Genomic DNA, 23,440 nt, shown 5'->3' with positions numbered 1-23,440 from the left:
GATGTTGTCACTCTACTATGACTCAGGGTCAGGGGTATCAGTAACGAGTTCATTCACCTACACAGGTATTGGAACAGGGAAACAAGCTCATTAAAAGCCATGTCAAATCTTTTCTATGGAACAAATTAGAGGTTAAAGAAGTCCTTCCTATTTCTAATTGTGGATGTAGTCAATGTGTATTTTGTAACTTATTTCGTGCTTTGTCATGATTCCTGCATTACATTTTTATGTGTATCATGTTACCAAGACATGAATTTCAGCGTTTCTGTTTTGTCTTCCTGTTGGTGATAGCAAGGAACAGTGCTGCATGAAGGATGAAGTTATCTGGGAGCATGTAAGCTAGCTGCGCCTTCATTCTTGAAATAGTTGCATTTGTCTGCTCGCATATCTGGCTGTTGAGATTTTTTATTTCTTTGTTTGCTGCGTACATATTCATATTGTATCCTGATGAACATCTGATGGAAGAAAAAGTAATAAAGTATAAGAATCTCAGCTTTGATAATGAAAAATTGATAGCATTCCATTTCAGACATACAATACATTAACACAATACTATGTATGAACATTATCTGGGTAAAAAAATTATAAATGAGGAGCATGAAATGAGCATACAATAATATGCTGTTGAAGTCGGTGAGACCTTTTCCTACATTAATAAAATTTTGTATAAAGCAGAAGGTAAATAAGAAAATGTTGTAACTTACCCTGTGTGGTTACACCAATGAAGTCTGTCTACCAGGAACATTGTGTTCTTGAAAAATGCTGGTTCTCTGTGAAAAATAGAAAATGTCATGAAAATATCAATACCCGTTTCTACTAGTAGTCCAGGAATTTAAAACAAGTCTATTTAGAGAGTATTAACAGAGCAAGAGAGAGATAATGATGTAATAATTTATCCAATTTGTCATGTGTACATCTTACAGACGGTACATGTTTTGTTAATTCACACTAGTATTAATAAATGCTCACCTATTCAAGCAATACTGGTGGAGTTTACAACAGTTATCATAAATGATGATTCTTGGTGCTTTATCAAATCTTTGTTTGATTATCCTGAATGGTAATGCTGGGGACTCGTGCTGCTGCATGACTTCAAATCCTAGACAGATTTTATGCTGGCAGTAGATGGTAAATATCCCTGGAGACAGAGTGGGATGGCCTTTAGAAAATTTATTACAAGTGTCTGGTCCTCTGCAAGCACGTTGCTCACCTCTGTTGTCTAATGCATAATTACCATTTCTGAAAATATCAACAAAAAACATATCTTTGTCATGAATAATTTTAAGAAATAACATTACATGTGTAACTAGAAATATTTTAAATTTTAAATACAAATACAAAGAGCGCTTACTACAGACAACAGAAGTTGTTTATATCAACACTAAAAAGGTTGTGTTATTAGTGAAAAACAATATAAACTTAATATTTACTGACCCATGCAACTGTGGCATATTTGGGAAAAAACTCAAGGACATCAGTGGATCTCTGTGGTTTGGTTGAAGGTATTGGTGGTCATTATATGCTTCTGGAAACTTACAGCGCTTGAGGATTTCTTGAAGGAGATATCTAACATCCTGTGGCAAAACACCATCACTAGACACACCTTCTATGAAATTAGTGAGAATTGGTGCTTCTTGTTTAAGTAATTGTAGTTTTTCTCGATGTTGGCTGTGAAATACATTGAGTCCTTTAATTATGATCAGTTTGATGACATGTCGAACCTTGTCAGTACCTTGAAACAGTGAACAGGTGGGTGAGTTGCGAGCAAGGTCTTGTAGAAAGCTTCGGTACATGGTTGGTGCAAGAAGATGATTTCCATTACCACTTAATCTCTCCAAGACATCAGCTAAAGATAGCAAATGGTCATGTTTTCTAAGAAGTTCTATGAGCTGTCTATACTTTTCTTCAGAAAGTGGAACTGGTGGAAGATTACTTTGATGTTTATAGTCTGGGTTGACTCCTGCAAACTGTAAGAGTAGCTTTCTGGCTGGCAAACTAGGAATAAATACTCTGTCAGCATGTCTGGTACCAGTGATAGGTGGGAGATCACTAACATCATCATCACCATCACCTTGGCTGAAGTCCTGTAGTAGTTGTTTTTGAAGGCCAACACAAGTACCATCACAAATGATCACGTCTGGAGTTGTGTCACATATGTCACACTGGAAAGCTTCATTAAAGTCTATGTCCAAGAGTCTGGCAAATCCATTCCAGGCAAGACGGAGTATATGTAGAGGGGAATGGATGGTGGTTGAAAGCATTTCACTGTTGTCAGCATAAGCCCTGTATGATAAAAGAAACAGACAAAAGTGATTATGGCTATTTAGTAATATGTTTTTTGAACTGAAACTGTTTTATTAGACATATTGACTTACATGTAATATGGTACACCCTAAATAGTATTGAATAACAATGTGTGAGTAAATGTATAAGTGTGGTTGTATACATGTATGGTATAACAATATTCACTGGAATTTATTTTTTTAATCCATTCCCAAAGATGAGTACCCAATGAATCATATCATATAATACTACTGTACCTGAAGACATATTATTGAATACAAGGTATATACATATACGTACGTATGAAATGCTGCAAGAGGGTTCCTTCCTGCTATCATTAGGTGCAAGTAGCTGTATAGCAATCCATAGTGGATGAAGTCACGATTGTTCAAGTTGAACAGCAGATTCTCCCTGCCATCATAGAAAAGTCGGCAACTACACAGGGAGCGCTCCAGTAGCTGGATCACAACCAGCTACCACGTAAACATTACCACTAGACAACTTCCAGTACCTCTGACTTACTTGTAGTTGTCTTAGATATTCATTTCTAGGACTTACATGTACATCATCTTCAGAACTGATCATCCTGAAATTAGAATGATATAAATACACATGTAATTTGACATACAGAAACATATCAATAATGACCAAACTAAATAAATAATGGACAAAGTTAAGCCTCTAAATAAAGGTGTCTTAATTTCTATATCTTTAACACTTTTGCCTTAGGGACCAGTCAGTTTCTTCGGCCTGGGGTGGGGGTGGATTGGTAGGGGGGGGGGGGGAGGGGTCACCCTGTTTTTGAAATTGGCAGTAGGGGGGTCATGCTGTTTTGAAAATTGTGGAAGGGGGGGGGGGTCATTGTGTTTTAGATTGTGATGGAAGAAAAAAATCCTTTCTACAATGGCATATTGCCTTGTGTGAAATGTGGTACATGTCAATATTTGTTCTTGTCCCTGTTTCTTACATGAATTCTTTAACATTACTTATTAGTTCAAACCTAACTATACATATTCATATACATGTACTGGTATTACCTACCTACCACACTAGTTACAGAACATGTCATGTAAATGCTTGGCTGTTTCACAATCAATGCTTCGCTTATATTGCAGTTTCTCAACCCCACTCAATCCACTTTATTCATGAACGAATGAAGGAATGCAACCATTACTACACAGAAAATGTATTAATCTGCTGATGACACTGTGTTGCTATTCACTAGTGATGGTTTATAGATTCACAGTCCCAATTAAAACTATTTGAATCTTTTTGTAATAAATGACAACCATCAGTGAGTCATAAAGAAACAAAAGTAATAGTACTCCATGCAAATATCAAAATAAATATAGTGTAGGGTTTTTTTTCATTTATAATGAAAACTTGATTCTGGTATGTTTGCATTATACACTTATCTAGGAGTTATTGATGTTTTCTGGAAATATTTTCTGAAAATTTTAAGAATTATTATACCAGAGTGGCTTTGAGAATAAGGTCATGTGAAAAATAGTGTCCTTATAGAATGTCACTTGTTGGGTACACAGCTTGTACATAAATAAATAAATAAATAAATCTCCTGTTCCACTGGGTTTTTTTATGAAGTAAAATCGAACACAATAAATCCACTGATAATAAAATAATATATTCACTATTTTTGCAGTTTGCCCCTGTTCTATTCTACTTTATAAATTTGTGGCATTGAAAGTTGGCAGACACTGTTTCAAATTCAAACCAATTGATCGTTATGAACATATTTTGGTTCATTTGTTGCGAGTTTCTTATCTTATTTCGAACGGTCACTATGGCTACGCTATCGCTGTTTGGGTCGAGAGCGAACTACAGACTGGATCATGGAGTTCATTACGAGGTCACACATGTCACATGTGTTATGATGGAGGACTTTTGCACGTACAAGTAGGGAGAAGTATTTCTACACAATTCAAAGTGCGGTTGGAATACACGTTTAATTTCAATTACTTTATCTAGTGGTAGTGGTATTTCTTCCTGCACTATGATTTACTATCGAAGTCGTCATTCAGTTTGAAAAAATGTTCTGTGATGCTGGCTGAACAAGTGAAATCGTCTGATCAGCAAGGTCTCTGACCTACCCTTCGCAGCGAATAGAACGATCGGGATCAAAAATGGCGACGCGGTGTTCAGGAGTACCGCTCCTGTGGTTTTTTACCGGAACACTGGGATGGCACCGTTCGTCCACGAAAACCATGGAGTGTATTACAAATAAATCACGAGAACAAGCAGACATCCCAGTTTGCGTTAAACGATAAAGTTTGGTGAGGTACTCGTACGTACACGTCCCTTCGATTCAACCGTCATCGCATATGCATGCAAGGTCCGGCTTGAGTCCGTGTACGGGTAATTAACTGCGTCCGGGGGCGGGAGGTTAGTGGGTTCATGGCCACGGAAACGTAAAGAACGAGGACCACTCGATGCTATAGATTTCAGGAAAGTGAACACAAATAATTGTAATAAAAAAAATCGAAACAACCTTTCTTAATTCTGCACTGAAACGGAGTAGTGTTATATTTGCTTAACGTTGCGTCTGTTGATAACGATCATAAACATTGACGCTGCATTACAAGACTTCGATGAAAATGTAGAAAAGAAAGTGAAACACTCACCTCATTGGTCTTTTTCTGGTCACGGGAACGGCCGACGTATTCTTCCTCTTCCGACAAGTTGATAGTAATGCTCTAGTGGTTTGAGCGACTATACAACGTTCAATGAATGATTTGCTCGATGACATTGTGACGCTGACAAGGACTGGTGATGTTAACTCTGATACGAATTTTTGAATTATGACCGGTCGTTCAACAAGCGTCAGTAGTACAATACAAATGCTAGTTTAGCATGTTTAGTAGCAGAATGCAAGTGCTACAGGTATAGCAGAACAGAAGTGCTACATGTCGCAAACAGTGTTTTGTTGAAACTGCTAGTAGCACTTTTTTACTCGCAGATGCTGTTTTGATACACTCATACATACCTCGAAATTATAGGTTTAATAATTCTGATGTAAAAGGTCATAGTGGTCAGCTGATATACATGCATATGTCTGGATGATATTCTTGATTGTTTGATAACAAACATGATGTGTTGCATCACAATAGTCTAGATGCTATCATTGGTATCAAAATTATACAATAATAATTTTGATATAGCGCTTTCCCATTCTGTGTTCAAAGCACTTTACAATTATTACGCCTGGTACGGACTCTATCTCTGTACCACTGTCTAACTCAAGGAGAAATCATGAACCAAAAGTTATTCATGCAAATGAGTACACCACCAACTGTGTAAATAATGTATACATGTGTAGGCATCCTGATCTGACAAATATACCATAGTTAGATATTAGATAGCTGCCCCAATAAACATTAACTTATCATTGGGCCAAATTCTGTGATTGATTAACAAAGACATGATGTTTTAAATGACTGCATGGGTGACTTCGGTTGAAATTGAAATTTCATGTCAAGACCTCATTAAGCTAGAGGTAAAGAGAGATCTTGAAATTTGATGCCATGAATTGCATCTGAACAACGTACCTTGCAATCACTTTGTAAAAATTCCCTATCCAAATTCTGACCATTGCATTGAGTTTGGCTTATCTGCACAACGTCTGAGTTTTAATTTGGTAAAAGGGAAAGTTTTGTTGAATGTCCTTAGTTTAATTTTATTAGATTTTCCATGCATGGAACCCCACAGTGTGCTTGAGTGATGGCTATACTACATTTTAATAGCTAATTTATCTTTCTGCTAGTCACTGTACACTGGCTTGATATGTAAACAAGCACTAACGAGTACAAAGTACGGTCCATCAATACTTATTAACTAACAAATTACGAATTTGTTGTGTGTTGATTGGATTTTAATGAGTAGATATTTTTACACCTCTTTCCAAGTACAACAGCAACAACATAATGAATTGAAATTTGAACGAAAATTTGACAACAACAATCCCAGGTACAGCTCCTAAAGTTTTTTAACAAAACAAATCATGTCTCCATTTTCAGTTGTTTGTCATATGCTTGCCAAAAAGTGTGAGATAATTATGGCGCACTATAAAAAAAAAACATTACTCATGCCTTTAAAGTGACACTGTACATAGTCTTTTGGCAAGTGCTTCAGTGATATATAGTTATTTCAGATATGACCTCTGCCTTACAGGAAACAATGTTTCTTAATACAGTCCAAGAAAGAGTGGCCTACTAAGTGAAATCTGTCTTAAAAGTGCCCTTCTTAAACTATACAATATCCTGCAGTGAAATTTTATACTTAGTCATAATAGTTTTGGTGCTGCCTGTACACCAATGGAGACGTTCGTTTTAACCCATTAGTCTCCGACCTGTTTGACATACCGGTTTTCTTTTAACGCTACATGTCAACATCTGAGTGAGAAACCATACATTATGACTAAAATGTAACAGTACTTGTCATGTACATGTACATGTATATGAAAGGAGTACATTAGGTAACATGATTAATTGTTCTTTCTTGTTCAATGTGACAATTCTCCTTCATTTGATATCAAAGGGAGTGTACTTTCCTGGCGAGGTCACATAGTTGCACTGTAGCACACCATATCCTAGTTTCTAAGTGTACATATAGTTTAAGCATAGACCGATGAGTATATAAAACAGCTGAAATGCCATGGCAGCCATCTTGGATTTTTTGCCGACAGTGATATTCAAATTTGCATATCATTTGCATAGTTGAAAGATATGCTAATTTCATATCCATCTTAGAGAGTGGTTGAAGGAGAATGACAAAAAGACTAGCAATTGGCAAATTTCGTAATACATGTAGTAAATTTTAGATGAGTTAATTTAAATACGATCTAGCTAGAATGTCCAGAAATGATTAAATTAGTTTCATTTTGTGAAGTCTCTTGAGTGTTTTAAAGTATTCCGGGCTGAACAAAAAAATTTATAAGGTAAAATTTAGTGTCAATTTACATAATTGTTTTTTTAATATCACCCTTATCAATATATGATAACGTGAAACTGTATATTTTCCAGGGTGTAAACCTTAAGCAACATCAATAATAATATATTTTGGCACCACCATGGGATACATTAGATATAAAACATTTATAACAAATTCAGAATTACTTTATGGTGAGTTTCTTTCATTTATAGCAAACCCATAAAACATACACATGTACAGTGTACATAAAAAACGTCAAATCAGAGAAGAGGCCTCATGTCTAGATTTAGTTTTCTTAGAATAGCTAGAGATACACTCCATGTAAATGAGGTATCATATTTTATAAATATAAAGTAGCAGAGATATCACTTTTAAAAATGATTTAATGCAGGCAACTTTTTGCTAACCACAAAGTCCTTAATATAACTATTAACATTTCCTTTCTAATGGCTTTGCTGAAATATTTTACTCTAAACTTCAAAAATAAGTTTACAGTTATAATTATGTTAATTTTTGATCATATTTATGTAAATATTCTCTATTTTCTAGACAGTTCTATATTTCATAATTCTGAAATTAGATGCCAACACATGGTGCATAATCAATTTACAGCTAAAATTATTTAGGCTTGATGTTTCACTCATGGGATGTTACGTTTTTGACACGAAGATAAACATATTTTGACTCTAGACTAACAATAACAGAGACACATTGAACACAGCAGGATCCTTTACCCAATCACATTGAACACTGGTAAGCATTGCTACTCGTTCACACTGCAGTAAAAACAGGCGTCTAATGAAAACGTGATACATGGACTTTGTTTATTTTCTAACTGATAATCAACATTTCAACTTGACTTCTTCTACATCCCCACTGTGCATGGCACAATTGTAATTGTTTCTTTTGCATTTAAAAGTTGTCTAAGGGTGTGTATTAAATGCCATGTTACATGAGTAAAACACCAAGCCGACATCATTTTAGCTATAAACTATTATCTAGCCTACAGCCAGGCGTAAATATGGTTGTAATGCAATTAGGCCAATTGCATTTAAAAGTTCTCGGACTTATTCTGTCAATATTTTGCAAGGCATTATTATTTAATATGATTTCTGTCAAATTATTACAAGCCTGTTATCATACCTCAATTGCATGGTATATTTCAGTATAGAAGCCTGAAGATTCCTCAGACTTGTTTACCATAAATAGGTTCCATGACATATCACATTGATAATCAAATTTCTATCAAATTATCAACCCCTGTTAACCTTTGCCATCACCTGTGATATTTAATTTGTTGTCTGTCGCCCAGCCCTGGCCCGACAACCATGATTATATCTAGCTGTTAAAATATATGACAGGAACTCATCCAAGCCATTAGAAGTGATGGACTGGAAATATGATATTTCACTTAATGTGTCTGGAATACTAAATCTTAAAAATTATGCTCAATTGGAAATGTCACTTTGAAACCAACATTTTTGCATTAAAGTTAATATATGTCAATTATTGAGTGTTTTATTAATAATATGTGAGAAATCATATGAAATTTGCATGGTTTACAAAGATATCAACACTATTTAGGTCAGGAACTCTATAAAGGAAGAAACAGAGTTTTATACCATCCATCACAAAAAAACATTGTATGGTCACCATATGGTATAAATTGTAGTGAGTGGTAAATTTATGCATCTGTGTTTTTGCTAAGGTTGAGGAGCCCCGGTAACAGAAAGGGAGAAAGGAGTCAAAATAGTAGTGTTTTCCCATAGAGTAGTCTGTGGTGATCTTGTTTGGGAAATCAGGTAAAATGACATGGGATCCCTGGTAGATTTTACCTACTTACAACCTTTAGCAAAAACACTATGCATAGAATAAGTGTAATATCACACTGTCAATATCACACTCTTTTTTCTAGATTGTAATTTGTATTTACTATGACTCTGACTACACCCGGACACCTTGGCAGGTTGTGCACTTCCTGCAGCAGGGAAAAGTGGGAAAAGCAAATGCAGTTCTCCCGCCACAGACAACTGATAAATTGTATGAGGACCTGACCACAAGCAATTATATCTTGTACAAAGATAAACGTCTACCTATTAAAGCAGCCAAAAGAGAGTTTAAATGCTCAACATTACAGAAACGGAACCATTAAAATGTACAATGTACGTCAACATACTTTGGTCAGCTGTTTGTTTTTACTTAGCTATCACCTGTCCACTACGAAAGTGTTATTTTTCTCAGTGAGTACCTATTAACGTGACGTCTGGAACTTTATCACACTAACATCATGACAAGAAAGCTGCGCTAGAATTTGTAATAGCTAGTCCATAAAGAGAAAAGAATGATATACGGAATATGTGGTCAAACTCATGAAATCTTATCATGTACATGTGTACGGGGTGGGGTATACATGATGTTCTACTTCCTAGCATTTCCAAGATTCAAGTCAATTTTCCAGTACATTTTCAATGGTATTACTTCATGTTGCTGGAAGCCTTATCAAAAATATTTACTAAGTGTTTGCATGTGTTTATCAGTGTATCATCTTCATGTAAAATTGTCCTTCATACTTCCAGCAAAATCCCAGCATCACGTCAATTTTCCCACTTGATAGTACATTTCAGATGACATACTTTGAAGTGATATCACAAATATATTTGCATGCTGTTATCTATGTAGTACACATCTTCAATCTTCGTTTATCAGCAAATTGTCATGTATATATAATATATGCAGTAATTTGCATGTTGAAATGGAGTCGTCATGACAATAGATATATATTAGAGAGTTTTCAAACATATCCTTGGATCTTATATATACCCAATTTTGAAGGTAAACCAAATGACATTCTCCATGACTCATGTACTTGTTAAGATAAGAGGTTTTAAAGTAATGAAGAACATTCTTCACCCTCTCATTCATAGTGACTATAAACATGTATGAGGTGATAAAAATTGTAGGGAGTTCTTCTAACATATATGGATCTAATATTTACCTGATTTTGAAAGGAGATACAACAACTGCCACCATGGCACATGTTTACCAGAGATAAGAGGTTTTATGATCAATGAAATTTGGAATTATTCTGTTCACCATCTCTTTTGTATTGACATATATACACAAAGTCGAGAAAATATTGAATATGTCTGTGTTGATGTAAAGTAAGAATCTAAAATCTATACAAGTTCTCCTCTACGCTCTATCATCTGGGGCATTTAGAACCAATTTTGTTTAACTGGTTTTCCATCTCTCTATGAGTTCTCACTCTTTGTCATCTATGATGGCAGTTGGAAAAAAACAGATTTCCATCTAGATGTGAGTTAATTCTGAACTCTCAGCTCCATCATCTAAGCTAGCACTTACACACAATTTTCATCTCTCTCTGAGTTCTCACTCTTCGCTCTATCATCTATGATGGCAGCTATTAGAACAATTTCATTTACCGGATCTCAGCTCTATCATCTAGGCCAGCATTTAGAAACAATTTTGCTTAACCAGATTTCCATCTCTCTGTTTACTTTAATAAGACACACACTGAAGTCAGGAATATAACTTTTTTATGGAATCATTATGTCAGTCTTGTTGGTATTAAAAGTGCACCTGAAAATCTATGAGTTTGAGATCTCAAGGCTTTTTTGCAACGAGTTAAAATTCCATTCTATCCTAGACCGCATTTTGAAAATTTGCATTTACCAGATCTCTGTCTTTCTTGTTCAAGCCTTAACATACTGTTACGTACAAACATACTGAAATCAGCAATTTGTCAGTTATTGTGTGTCGTTGTACAGGAAGATGTACGAGTGAACGCAATCCCTTTTGCTACTGCTAAGGCTTAATTCTACTCAATTATTCAATTTGGTCTTCAGTTGATTTCCGCCAACTTCTTAAGTCAAAACCCGAATCAAGGACACATTTTGAAGTCAGGAATATGCATATCAAATATATCTGTAGTAAACATTTCACTAGTTTTGCAAGGGAGTTTTTTTGTGCCTGGGGAAACAATATTTCATGTAAAACTAGAGTGATTCATTTAATTTGTATTTCCAAACCTGTGACCCAAATTAAGACAAATTACAGCCTGGTTGACATCATTTCACTTTATAGTTCAAATCATCTCTCTTTCTAAGAAATATATAAATATGAAATAAGCAAAATATGAAATATGATAAAAAACGAATCATGTATAATTATTAAAAAGAATTATAAATAGACTGTATGTAATGTATATTAAAATCGTGTCTGTTTGATTGATGTGTGTAAATATTGCCTGACATGTTTTTTGGATAATAAATAGATTATACTAAATGAACACAAAGACAAATGCGACACAGCTATTGTCAGATTTATATTACCTGAATATTTATTTAACAACATTTGTGACACCTAGCTCATATTTGATACCTGCAGCAAATGTGTATCGTATGTTTATTATTCTGTTGCTATTTATTTAGCACTTGTAATACCAACTTTGATTGTATGCTTCCCAGGGAGTTGAGAAGTAAAAGGCTGTTGTGCCACTATAGATCCATGCCATCTTAATCTTGACGACTATATCTTTAATTCTTGATGAGAAAAATTATCCCAGTTTTCGCTAGTACTGCTTTAGTAATTCATTATTTGAAAGTCATTTTTTATTACGGAACAAATTAGTATTTTGTCCGTTCAGTACCATGAGCCTCAGGACGTCAAATTCTCACATTTAAAGATTTACTGACTTGTGTACTGGGATAAAGCTTTCGCCTACCCACTACCATGTCAGTGAATTATTTAGTAGCAAGGATTCTCAATGAATAGCTGCATTACAGCTAATAAAATACCTGATTTTATTTGGATGAAATGAAATGTCAAACCATGTAACAACTCAGAGGGATATATGTCATGTGTTGATTTATTTTACACATAATTTGTCCAGAAATTGAATCCATGACAGCCTTGTCTGCTGTGAAATTCTAAGCTTTTCCATTTGCATTATAGTGTGCTTGTTAGATGAAATGCAAAATGAGACATCTGTCTATGATGAAGTTTGAAAAAAAATCTGATACCTGTTTGTACAAATCAGAAATCATCTATCATATATGTGCTGTGGAATACAATTTCTGTTTTCAAGAGATTAAATTTTTGATGAAAAGGATTCTGGTTTCCATTTTTCATGGATTTTATTCTCAAAGTTATAAGAAAGATGCATTTTAAAATGAAACGCTAATTCATTACGCATTTCATTTCATCCCCCTCATAAAAGTGGATCATGTTCTCCAGATAGACTTTATATTTCAAATCCGAGATATTATATTCTCTTTAGTGATCTAAAAATATGATAACATAAATGTATTTCCTGTCGTCTAGCATTACTGAAATTACCTTGTCTGGAAAAAGATGTCCTTTCTTATTGGACTATTAAATATTAATGGTGATAATACTGTCGATGTCGATAGATACTGTGTTCTCATGATCTGATGCAATACGGTGGATCTGAATACTCATATGTTGTCTGTTCTCATGATCTGATGCAATCTGGTGAATACAGCACTCTCATATATATCTTTCAATAACTCATCCAGAACTTAATTTCGTAGAATTTGTATCATTTATGGTGTACATTATCTCAATCCGTATCATTTATGTCGTATCCCTAAACTTCTCAGAATGCATATCATTTATGTCATGATCTCTCTAAACTTCTTAGAATTTGAATAATTTATGTCCTAAGTTATCTCGTTACTTCTCAGAATTTGTATCATTTATTTTGTAAGTTATCTCTTAACTTCTTAGCATTCTTATCATTTATGCCATATCTCTTAACTTCTGGGAATAGAATTCAAAGTTATATCATACATTATCTTTTAACTCCTCATGAATCCATACATTATTCTATGTTATCTGATTCAAAGTACTTCTGTAAATTATAGCTAGGTTTAACATCATTAAACATGGCCTTCTTTGTGACAACAATACCGTACATTTACACATTGCCCCAGCAGAAAAATAATCGCCCCTGAAAATAACTAGGTTGCGGTGATTGATAATTACATTTTAGAATTCAATTTAACACACACAGAGAATTTCAACTCAAAAGCACACAATTTCCTATACATCAAACAGAATTTATAGAAAATAGTTATTATCGAAAAATTTATGTGTTTTGCACTGGAAGCAAAACTCCAGGCACATAATGTCGTTTGGGAAAATAGACTCTCTAACAATCTGACAGGTTACTAATGTTCAGCAGCTTCAGAATCCCTTTCCGTTCTGCTGGATGGTTATAGCCTACTGCAATACTGGGCTTAGCCTGCAGTTTAGTTCAGTCAGGACCTGGTATAAGCCCTTCCAATTGCTAATTCAGGTTGATAAGGTGTTAGTGTCAGCAAGGTGTTGACACCATGCTGACCCAGTGTGTTAGCTCTGAGCTTAACTGATGCTTTCTCAGTCAGAAAGCATTTCTCAACTTGCACTGTCCTGTAGGTGCAGAATCCTGACTAAAGATTACTCGTGCTGATTAACTCCGATACACTTTAAGGCTCCAAAACAAAGTGACAATGATAAAATAACAATGTCTCAATATCGTTTTTGATATGCATGAAATTAGTTTTGTCATGATTTATTTCACCCTCCAGTCTCATTCTGTAGTTTTGTGTTACTCATATATCTAACACATCATAAAGGTCCTTAGCTTGACTGACAGACAGTTCCTATCTTGAAGACAATTGACTGATGTTCCATACATCCTGCAGGCCATTGACTGATAGTGCTCCTATGTGGATAGATGTGGTGACAATTCTAATATAAAATTTACAACTAGTTATATCTGATGGGCTATTTGAGACTGCTGTCCCTAGACTGTACTAACCTATGAGGCAATCAGAATGAAAAATTCAGCTCGTTAGTGAATAATCTCGACGGGCATTAATTGACACGTGACTCAGATATCAAACACAAAAGTCATGTTTATAGTTCAGACATGGATATAGCTACTAGCTACAGGGTATGATATAATATAGGCCATGCTTGCATGGCAAAGTTTGACATTTACACGACTGGATTGAAATACCAAGGGGTTAGAGTACAACTAATTAGATTTTCCCTTATTGTGTGTTTCGTGACAACAGTTGCCAAAATATATAATGAAGCCAAGAGGAAGAATCAAGCAGAAAAAATCTTGTTATTGAATTAAGCACACTCACATTCTATGTTACAAGTTATTGTAGTTCAGTTTAGACCATATTGTCCATTTAAAAATAATGTGTTGATAATAGTTCATGTAGATGACGCATCAAACGTTAATACAGACAGAAGTTCTCGGCCTGTTTTGCAAATATCTACCATTCATATTTATTATCGTTATGTGTAATCTTTAATCAGTGTAGACGAGAAAATTTTGTAAAGATTGTAGTACCCTTTTTACAAAGAACAGCAACTCCAAATATTAGCATAATGTTATTTAATAGATCGAGCACACAAGTTCAGATGTAATATTGTAGGTAGTCATGTAATGAGGCTATGCAAACTAGTCGCCCACAAGACCTACTCAAAATACATGTACTTCAAGATTATGTTTGTTCACAATATTTACCCACACTGTTATTTAAGGAACACTTTGTACATCCAGAAGAAACACATGTATAATAATATCAGAAGTATTGAGTTCACTGTGAGAACATGTACTTTATTGAACTGCCAAGTATGTACATAAAGACTTTGGTAAGTAAGAAAGCATAATTTCCAGACATCAATGTTGGCTTCACAAACATAATTTGTCTTTTCAGCTGGACAGAATAACCACGGTAACTGAATTATCTCACAAATAAAATGTCCTGCCTTCTTTTTGCTGTTGTCACTTCAGGGAGTTGTTTGCTGACTGTACTTGTACTACAAGTTGTAAGATGTCCAATTTGATTTGATTCTGTGTGACAACCCTGTCTTGCTTCTTACTGTTTGTCTTAGATCGTGTGACAGGAATACATCAATAGAATTGCAATAAGACACTTGCCAGAGCCTTTAATTTGGTTCAAATTACGGTTCCTAAAAGTGAAATTCTGAAATTACATCTTCAGTAAGCACACTCTCAATGTACCTTAGGTGATATAGTATATGTTTATTGATTAGTATTCATGCAGAGTTGGTGAAGTAATTCACACATGCTGTTTTACAATATTAACAACTGTCAGTCGGGCAGGATGATGTGTTGGCACCCAATGTGGAGAATAAATATAAAAGAATTTTCTGGGCATATTTTACAAATTTATCTGACATCCACCACCCAATGTGAGTGCAAGAGTTTCTGAATAACTTAATAAAGACAGGGAATTATGTAAGTTATGGTAAAATTCATGGTGTTCAATATTTGTTAACGTGACAATTGAAAAGAAACTTAACACGCATTTGGAAGCATATCTGTTTACACGACCAGTATTGCGTAAGTTTAATTTTTAGTGACACTTCTTCTCGAGGAAAATCAGTTTTTTGGATATATTATAACTTTACTTTTGATTCCTGCCTAAAACCAAGGATATTGGAACAGATCTAGACCCCTCCCACCCTACCCCATCAACCATACTTTAGCATGTACACCATTTACAAACCAGGCATTCACTCCCAGGTTTGTACATCACTTATCTTATCAGTGGCACCATAAGGATTACATACAGGATAATTCATTGTACTGGACCGTTGTTTTCTTTAACTCTGCCAGACATATATGTTTTCCACTGCTAGTAATCTATCAGAAGCCCTTGAGTGTTTATAGGCTAATTAGATACAACGGATAGCCAGACAGACAAAAATAAAATTTCCATTATGTCTGACGGTGTTTTATTGCAGTCATAAAGTATCATATCAACAGCAAAACTTTTTATGAATGTAATAAAGATTTTTACATTAAATAAACTAGCTGGAATTTTTTAGACTGTTGGCTAGACACACCTTCCTGTGTGTAGTGTAAAATGACATTGAGAATTAAGAGTATGTATATGGGTTCTATTACATGTACATTCAGATGAGATTTTATCTTTGTAGCATACGTAATATGAGTTGTTGTCAATGAATATTTATTCATTTTTATTGCTTTAGAGGCATGTAATGAAACTTTTTTCCTGCAGATTATTAATTTAATAGTTTCCATCTTTAAATGGCACACAACATTTTTAGTTTGCAGAAACTGTTTTAGTTACATTGTACATTTCACACAAAGTTGATTTTATCCAAAATATCTTCATTGGTATCATCTTTTCATCTAATGTTAAGTTCTGTAACATACATATTAAAATATATGCAGCCTGAAATATTTTTTCATACCCAAAATTATCTCTTCAATTTGGGTGTTATGTAATGTATGTACAAAATTTGATCCAAAAGTTTGATGGAGACATAAATTAAGATAATTGTCAGACTCGCTTGAATATCAGGGTTTAAGAAATACATGAAAGATGGCGACAGTTTTCTGGACTCTGACCCTACGTTTTGTTAATTTTAATCAAACATTAACATTTCATGTACAATTGAGAATTAATCATTAATATTTCTAGGCAACACAAATCACATCAGCTGTTGGACAGGAAGTGAGGGTGCCAGTAATATTTTTCCGACATTCAGACCAGAAATGAACAAGAAGAATAGATGTTGCATGTGTCAGACATTGGATTACAAAAATTGAGACCAAATTTTCGCTTGATTGGGTTTTAAGTGTCCATAATCTTGGCAAGGCCATTAACTATGTTATGCTGGTCATTAATTTCTCTTCCTGAGGAAACAGGAGCCTAGATATTACAGTCTGCAAATCACGACAAGTAAATGAACCATCAGTAATCTGTACTCATGAAGAATCCAACATGTTACAGAATCTAGGCAGCCATTTTGCATACAAAAAAGATAGGTTCTTTTGACAGTATGTTTTGACCGACTCCCAGATTACTCTATGTTTTGACAACTTAGTTGAAAAGTAGAAAGTTTAAAATAAAATTGATTTGAAATGACTTTGATGGAAATGTGATTACTTTTAAACTAACATTTTGATATAAATTCATCAATAAGAATTATTCTTACAATTCTAATCCAAAATAAAAGTTGAACTTGGCAAAAAATTTCTGAAAAACAAGAATATTTGTTGGCGGGAATTATCTACAAACATGGTTACATTTAAGCCAACTTTTTTGATATAAATGTATCAAATAAGAATTATTCTTACAATTCTAATCCAAAATAAAAGTTGAACTTGGCCAAAAATTGATGAAAACAAGAATTTTTTGTTGGAAATTATTAAAATGTAGGAATTATTTACAAATGTGGTTACTATTGATATAAATTCATCCAAAACAATAATGACATTTGCCAAAAAAATGTTGCAAAAACAAGAATTTTGTCAAATCATTTTGTCGGAAAGTACTGGTACATGTATCTCATAGACAAGCTGCTTCATTAGGAGTGTTTCCCTGTTGGTTGTAAACCTTGATGTGACATTTGTGAGACAACATTAACAGATTAAAATTGTACACTTCTTTACCAAATGAAACCTAATATAACACCCCAGCTGTCAGATACAAGTAAAATCATACACGTGAACTAGCTGTCAGGCAAATATAATCATAAATGTACTAAGACTACCATGTAAGTGCCATGGCCTTGCTCTTTTATATTCAAAGATACAGAGTAAGAGGTATGGCCTTGCTGCTCAGACAAGGCAATTAGTATTCTGACTAACAGTGCCAATGTTTTGTTTTTTTACGTTTGTGTGAATGTTTGTGCGATTGTCAAGGCCATGAACTACATGTACACCTCTGTGTAATGAATAATAAAGATACCATGAAAGAACAAAAGGTAAATATTCGTAAACAGTACTCTACAGCCACTGCATGTAGTCACTACAATTGCATTTCAAGAAATTTCTCCAAAATGACAAATACAGACACTGAGCCTCGTACAAGATATAATTTAAGAAATTCTATTAATCTGAAATCTTGGCTTTTGAATTATGCTGTCACTATCTGGTGACTATACATTTGAAGAAATGTTCTCCCAAAACAAAATAAACCTAAAACTTCACTTCTTTTCATGTGATTTAGAGAATACCGTGTTCAGCTGACACCCCATGTCTACAGCTAGGTTACCAAAATTACATAATTTCTTGATATTAAATTATTTACATAAAATATTTCATGATAGAGTTGACAGACATTTTCCTGTTCACATGTTCAAAGGTGTGAAATTTGGACCTACAAGGATATCCATTGTGTGAAATGCAAAGGCGTTGTAAGGCGCTCATAACAGAGATTATTTTCAGTGGAATGTAAATAAGTCACCGTGTGATACAAAATATTAAATGGCAATAATAATGCTTGGAAGTAAAATATTGTTCTTGCAATAATCCTCACTCATACATGTACTTTTTCTCAAAACACAAGTGTTCAAAATCAGTCTGTATTTTCCTGTATCGATAAGACTGTACAGTGATTAGTTACGCTGTCACATGATACCATAGACGGGGAAATTTATCACACCGAGATTAAGATGACAACGTGTGATTGCCATGACAACTGAGCAGTTTCAGATGCAGATTAAGGCATTGGTTAAAGATTTGTATTTGAAATATCTGAATCAAAATGTGACCTGATCATATTACATCTGGAAATTAGTTTGCATATACAATAAAAAACTTGAAAAATATGCAAATGAAATGAAACAAACTTGAAAAATTTGCATATAAAATTGAAACAAACTTCTAATTCTTGTCACCCAAAATAAAACTGTACTCCCTAGGCATTTCATAAAAATAAAAATTGTTTATTTACATACATCGTATGACTTCTATGCAACGTGTCCATGTACACTACACATTAATTATAGTCGTACCTTAAAATAAGTCAACTTTTTAGTCTGACTCTCAAGACCCCTCGCCTCCCAAATGGTTAGAAAATAAATGTTAAACTTCCATACTTGAACATTTCTGATGATAAGTATTAGATCTGATACATTTTTTGTTCGATAACATAATTTATGATCTGTAAAAATCCATTGAAAAGATGTATTCATCATTTGTTAAATATGTATCCTTCCACACAAAAAAGTAGTGCTGTACAAAAAGTTATTTTTTTAGGGAGAAAGGGTGCATTTCATGGCATGAAAGATGATTTTACTACGATATGTGCCACTAATCATTTTGGTATAAAAAAGGAAGAATTTACGTTTGAATTGCTGCAAGTACAACTCTCCTGATAAATTTTATTAAGTACTGGTGTAGTCTAATAGTCAAAAAGGCGGGAAACTACTTTGCGTGAAAGGACAGCATTGAAAGATTCCCATTATGTGAAATGATCTTTCAGTGCAACATACAGACTTTTTTGCTGACATATCGATTTAGATTTCTAGTGCAACAATTCATCAGTTACGAAGCTTGGCATCTTTTATGGAGCACAAAAATTGAATAGTATGTTTTAGATTTTCTTCTAATTCTTTTCCCTGAGTGCTTCACTTTAGCTCATTTGCTTGAAAGTGCTGCCAGTACAATTACACAGTTGCCTTAGGGAATTTCAGAACGCTATATGTTATTAGTTTGAAAGAGTTGCATTTAACGCGTTGCCAACCTCCAAAGAAATTGTAATAACTGAGAGGTCTTGGGTCTCAGCTTGTTACGGCTTTGCTTTCAATGAATACAACCACTTACGCTAATCTACTTTACGATGAACCATTGCAAATGTCAGGTGTCGATTGTTATAAATTTGACCAGTGCTAAAGAAAATAGATGTGTTACGCAAGTATTTTGTTGTTTGGAATGAGATCACCCCAGTGGAAATTTCCAGAAAACATGTTTGTCTTGTTCCATTGCTTATTAAGAAAATTGATGTATTATGCAAAATACTTGGGTGTTCTGATTGTATATATATCCACGTCCACACCCTGGTATCAAGATTGCCCTCTAGTGGCAATTTCTTGAAATGTTGTGTGTCTTTATAAGCACAGTCAGCAAACGATGATGACACTTTATTACGTACTATAAGTGACTTATAATACGTAATATGAAATGCATTCTTTACAAAATGGAAATATCTTCATCACAGCAATCGATCTAGCCTTAGCTTGTAATTTGATATTCTCACGACAAACAAATTTATTTATCTTTTTTTCTAATACTGTCAGGACTATATTGAATGATAATAAACTGCATTATCCCATCACCAGATAAAGTAGTAATTTATCAAATACAACCACTTAACACCAATTTGTGCCAATTATCAAGTGACAGCTGGTATTATAGCATACATGTAGTCTTCATGTAAATTCTGATACACTTCCAACAGTATATAAAAACGTTTCATTAAATGCTGGTCAACAGACTTAAACTGGTCATTTGATAGTTTGGTTTATTGCAAGATGGTTCCATATCTTATTTTAAGTTATCCTAATTACTTTATACTTGTTCTATTTATTTATTTTCTGCATCCCTTTTATATCAGGGGCTCACTAAAAACATTAGGAGCAGCATTTACATAGAATCAAATACATACAAAAAAATTTAAATATCATGTTAAAATAGCAAATAATAACTTCAAAGAAATAATAAGAGATAAAGAAAGAGATAAAAAATTACAATTCTCCATCAGGTTAAACATGTTTTCCTATGCTCCATTGCACTACTTAGAAATTGCTGGATAAATTTGTCAATTTTTTTACTTAATAAAATGTTATAATTTTTTGTACTGTCTCCTATAAAGAGGCTTAACAGTTCTTTGCCTTGTATAAAATCTTGATATAGGTTTGTCTCTGTATGGTTAAGTAAAAGATCTTTTGTGTTCTTCATTAGGATGTGACGATAGGTAGAAAGGCTTTCACACGAAAATGTATTTAGATATATGTTGTATACATTAATCCATAAAGCATTATCTGTAGCAGTTAAGTTATTCTTGTTCTTAATTATCACTACAGCCTCAGTTCAAATCACTTTGATTGCAGTATATAACTTATAAGGGTTCAGACTGTGAGCTCTGAGTACCGACTTGGTTACTTTATAAAATTAACCAGGTCTGTTTGTATTATGGACACCAACTATGATGCTTCTGTGATGACCATGATAAATATCTGAATTAATCTCTTTTCTTTGAGTCTGCTCTCTGTCTCTCTGTCTCTCTGTCTCTCTCTCTGTCTCTCTCTGTGTCTCTCTGTCTCTCTCTCTCTGTCTCTCTCTGTCTCTCTCTCTCTCTGTCTCTCTCTCTCTCTCTCTCTCTCTCTCTCTCTCTCTCTCTCTCTCTCTCTCTCTCTCTCTCTCTCTCTCTCTCTCTCTCTCTCTCTCTCTCTCTCTCTCTCTCTCTCTCTCTCTCTCGTTTTCATCCTGTGATTTATAGAAAAAGCGAGCTCAAATGTTCTATACTACCTTCCAAGATGTAAAGTTGACAATTATTACTAACACCTTTTTGAGAACCTCACAATCACAAACACAGACTGCTAAAATTGAACACCATGGTGCAAGGACTGCAGTTAAAAATAACTGTTCTTGAGTTCTATTTGACTCAGTTGAGATGTGAATTAATCTCGAGGACATGTAAACAGCTGTTGTGTGTAATGAGGACAGATTACCAAGTATTGCAATAACAGATTGCTGGGTATTATATGTGTAAACTATGATGACACAGAGAGAGTATAAATCATTGCACAAATCATACCCACAAGGTGTAGACTACATGTATGTGGTCCAGAATATTTTCCTCATATTACATTCCCTGGAATCCCCTGCTGCTTTCCCATCTTTGCAGCATTTGAAGAGGCCCAGTCTGTATCATTTTATGGTCTTTGGTTTTTAATTTCTTTTTAAGGGACAGGCTGTAGCTTTGTTGCCATGGTTACACTTGTTTCCAGGGACACAGTCTGTAACTTTATAGTTGTTAGTGGTTACTTTTGTTTATAAAAGGGAGAAGCTGTGATTTTGTTGCCATGGTTACTTATCTATTTTGGTTTCCATGTTCACCTTGTATAATTACCATAATCTTGCAGTCAACATCTGTGTTCTTTGATGGTTTGCGATTTTTCCATTTGTGTGAATATAGCGCAGGGCTTGAACTAGGCCATATTTGTTTACAAATATTTCTTTCTTTCTTTATTGTTTAATTTTAATTTTAATTTTTTTTACATTTAATTACATTGTCATTTAAAAGAGGCTCCTTCTTGACTGATTGCTGACATGCTCTAAAGGTTGCCACTTGAGGGCGCTCATTAATAATTAATATCCATACTAAAGCCAAAAGAACAGTTAAAATTAATTTAGAAAAAAATACACAACCAGCTTTTCAAATTGTTACTTTACTACATGACACCTTGTAGGGAAAAGATATTTTTAAAAATGCAAAAAAAAATGTAAAATTAAAAAGAAAAAAATTAATATTTGTAAGTAAATATTTGTAAACAAATAAAGCCTATTTCAAGCCTCTGTATATATAGTTAAGAAATTGTCAATATATGTAAGCTAAGGATAACATGTTTTATTATAGAAATATCCAAGTAATATTTTGTAGTGTATAAACTAACTTGAATTTGTACATTAATTATCAATAGTTTGTGGAAATTTAGTGTGGAATGTGTTAGGCATCTTCATTCCCATTTTCTGCCAAAAGCAAATAAAATTTCCACTATCAAAATACTTGAGTATTGTCACCAATGATACAGTCCAGAGAGAGGCTACTAGGGTCATTTGCATACACAAGGGTGAAAGGTCAAATCACAGATTGACCTTGAAAGTTGAAGTTAAAGCAGTTGTGTATGAGACTACACCATGTGTTGTGTGATAAATGTGGTTTAATTGATTTATATAACAACTGTCAGGATAAATAACTGCTGACCAAACATGCAGGATATAGCTACTAGTACTAGTAGCAGTGCTTTGCTATCAGAGAATTCTGGCTCTAAGGTGAGTCTTCAGTCCAAAAAAATCGGTATTTTTCACTTCACTCTTGTTGTCGAAGATACAACTTTGGAAAGTGAAAGGGTGCTACTACAAGTTCAACAGGTGTGACGGCAGTATGTGTGTTAAAGTTAAATTTAGTTCAAAGTGTGCATTTACTGACAGCAAATTTACCAAAAAATACCAATTACAAATATGTATACAGAAAAGGTCAATGATTCAATATGGCTACCAGGTGTGGCTGTTTTATTTCATACACGACACAAATTGTATAGAACTTGAATAACCAGAACTCTAAGTGTTGACACTGCAGTGTACCAAAGTATTTCTTGAAGGCTG

General features: G+C 34.1%; 1 protein-coding gene across 5 annotated transcripts in view; it reads left to right on the top strand.

The window, feature by feature from the left end:
- The window catches only part of LOC144450724 (inactive dipeptidyl peptidase 10-like), a 242,786-nt gene that overhangs the window by 137,573 nt on the left and 81,773 nt on the right, over nucleotides 1–23,440 (top strand). The window lies entirely within an intron of this gene.

Source organism: Glandiceps talaboti, chromosome 20 (assembly GCF_964340395.1).
Source record: "Glandiceps talaboti chromosome 20, keGlaTala1.1, whole genome shotgun sequence".
Taxonomy (NCBI): domain Eukaryota; kingdom Metazoa; phylum Hemichordata; class Enteropneusta; family Spengelidae; genus Glandiceps; species Glandiceps talaboti.
This window is presented reverse-complemented; position numbering and strand designations above follow the sequence as displayed.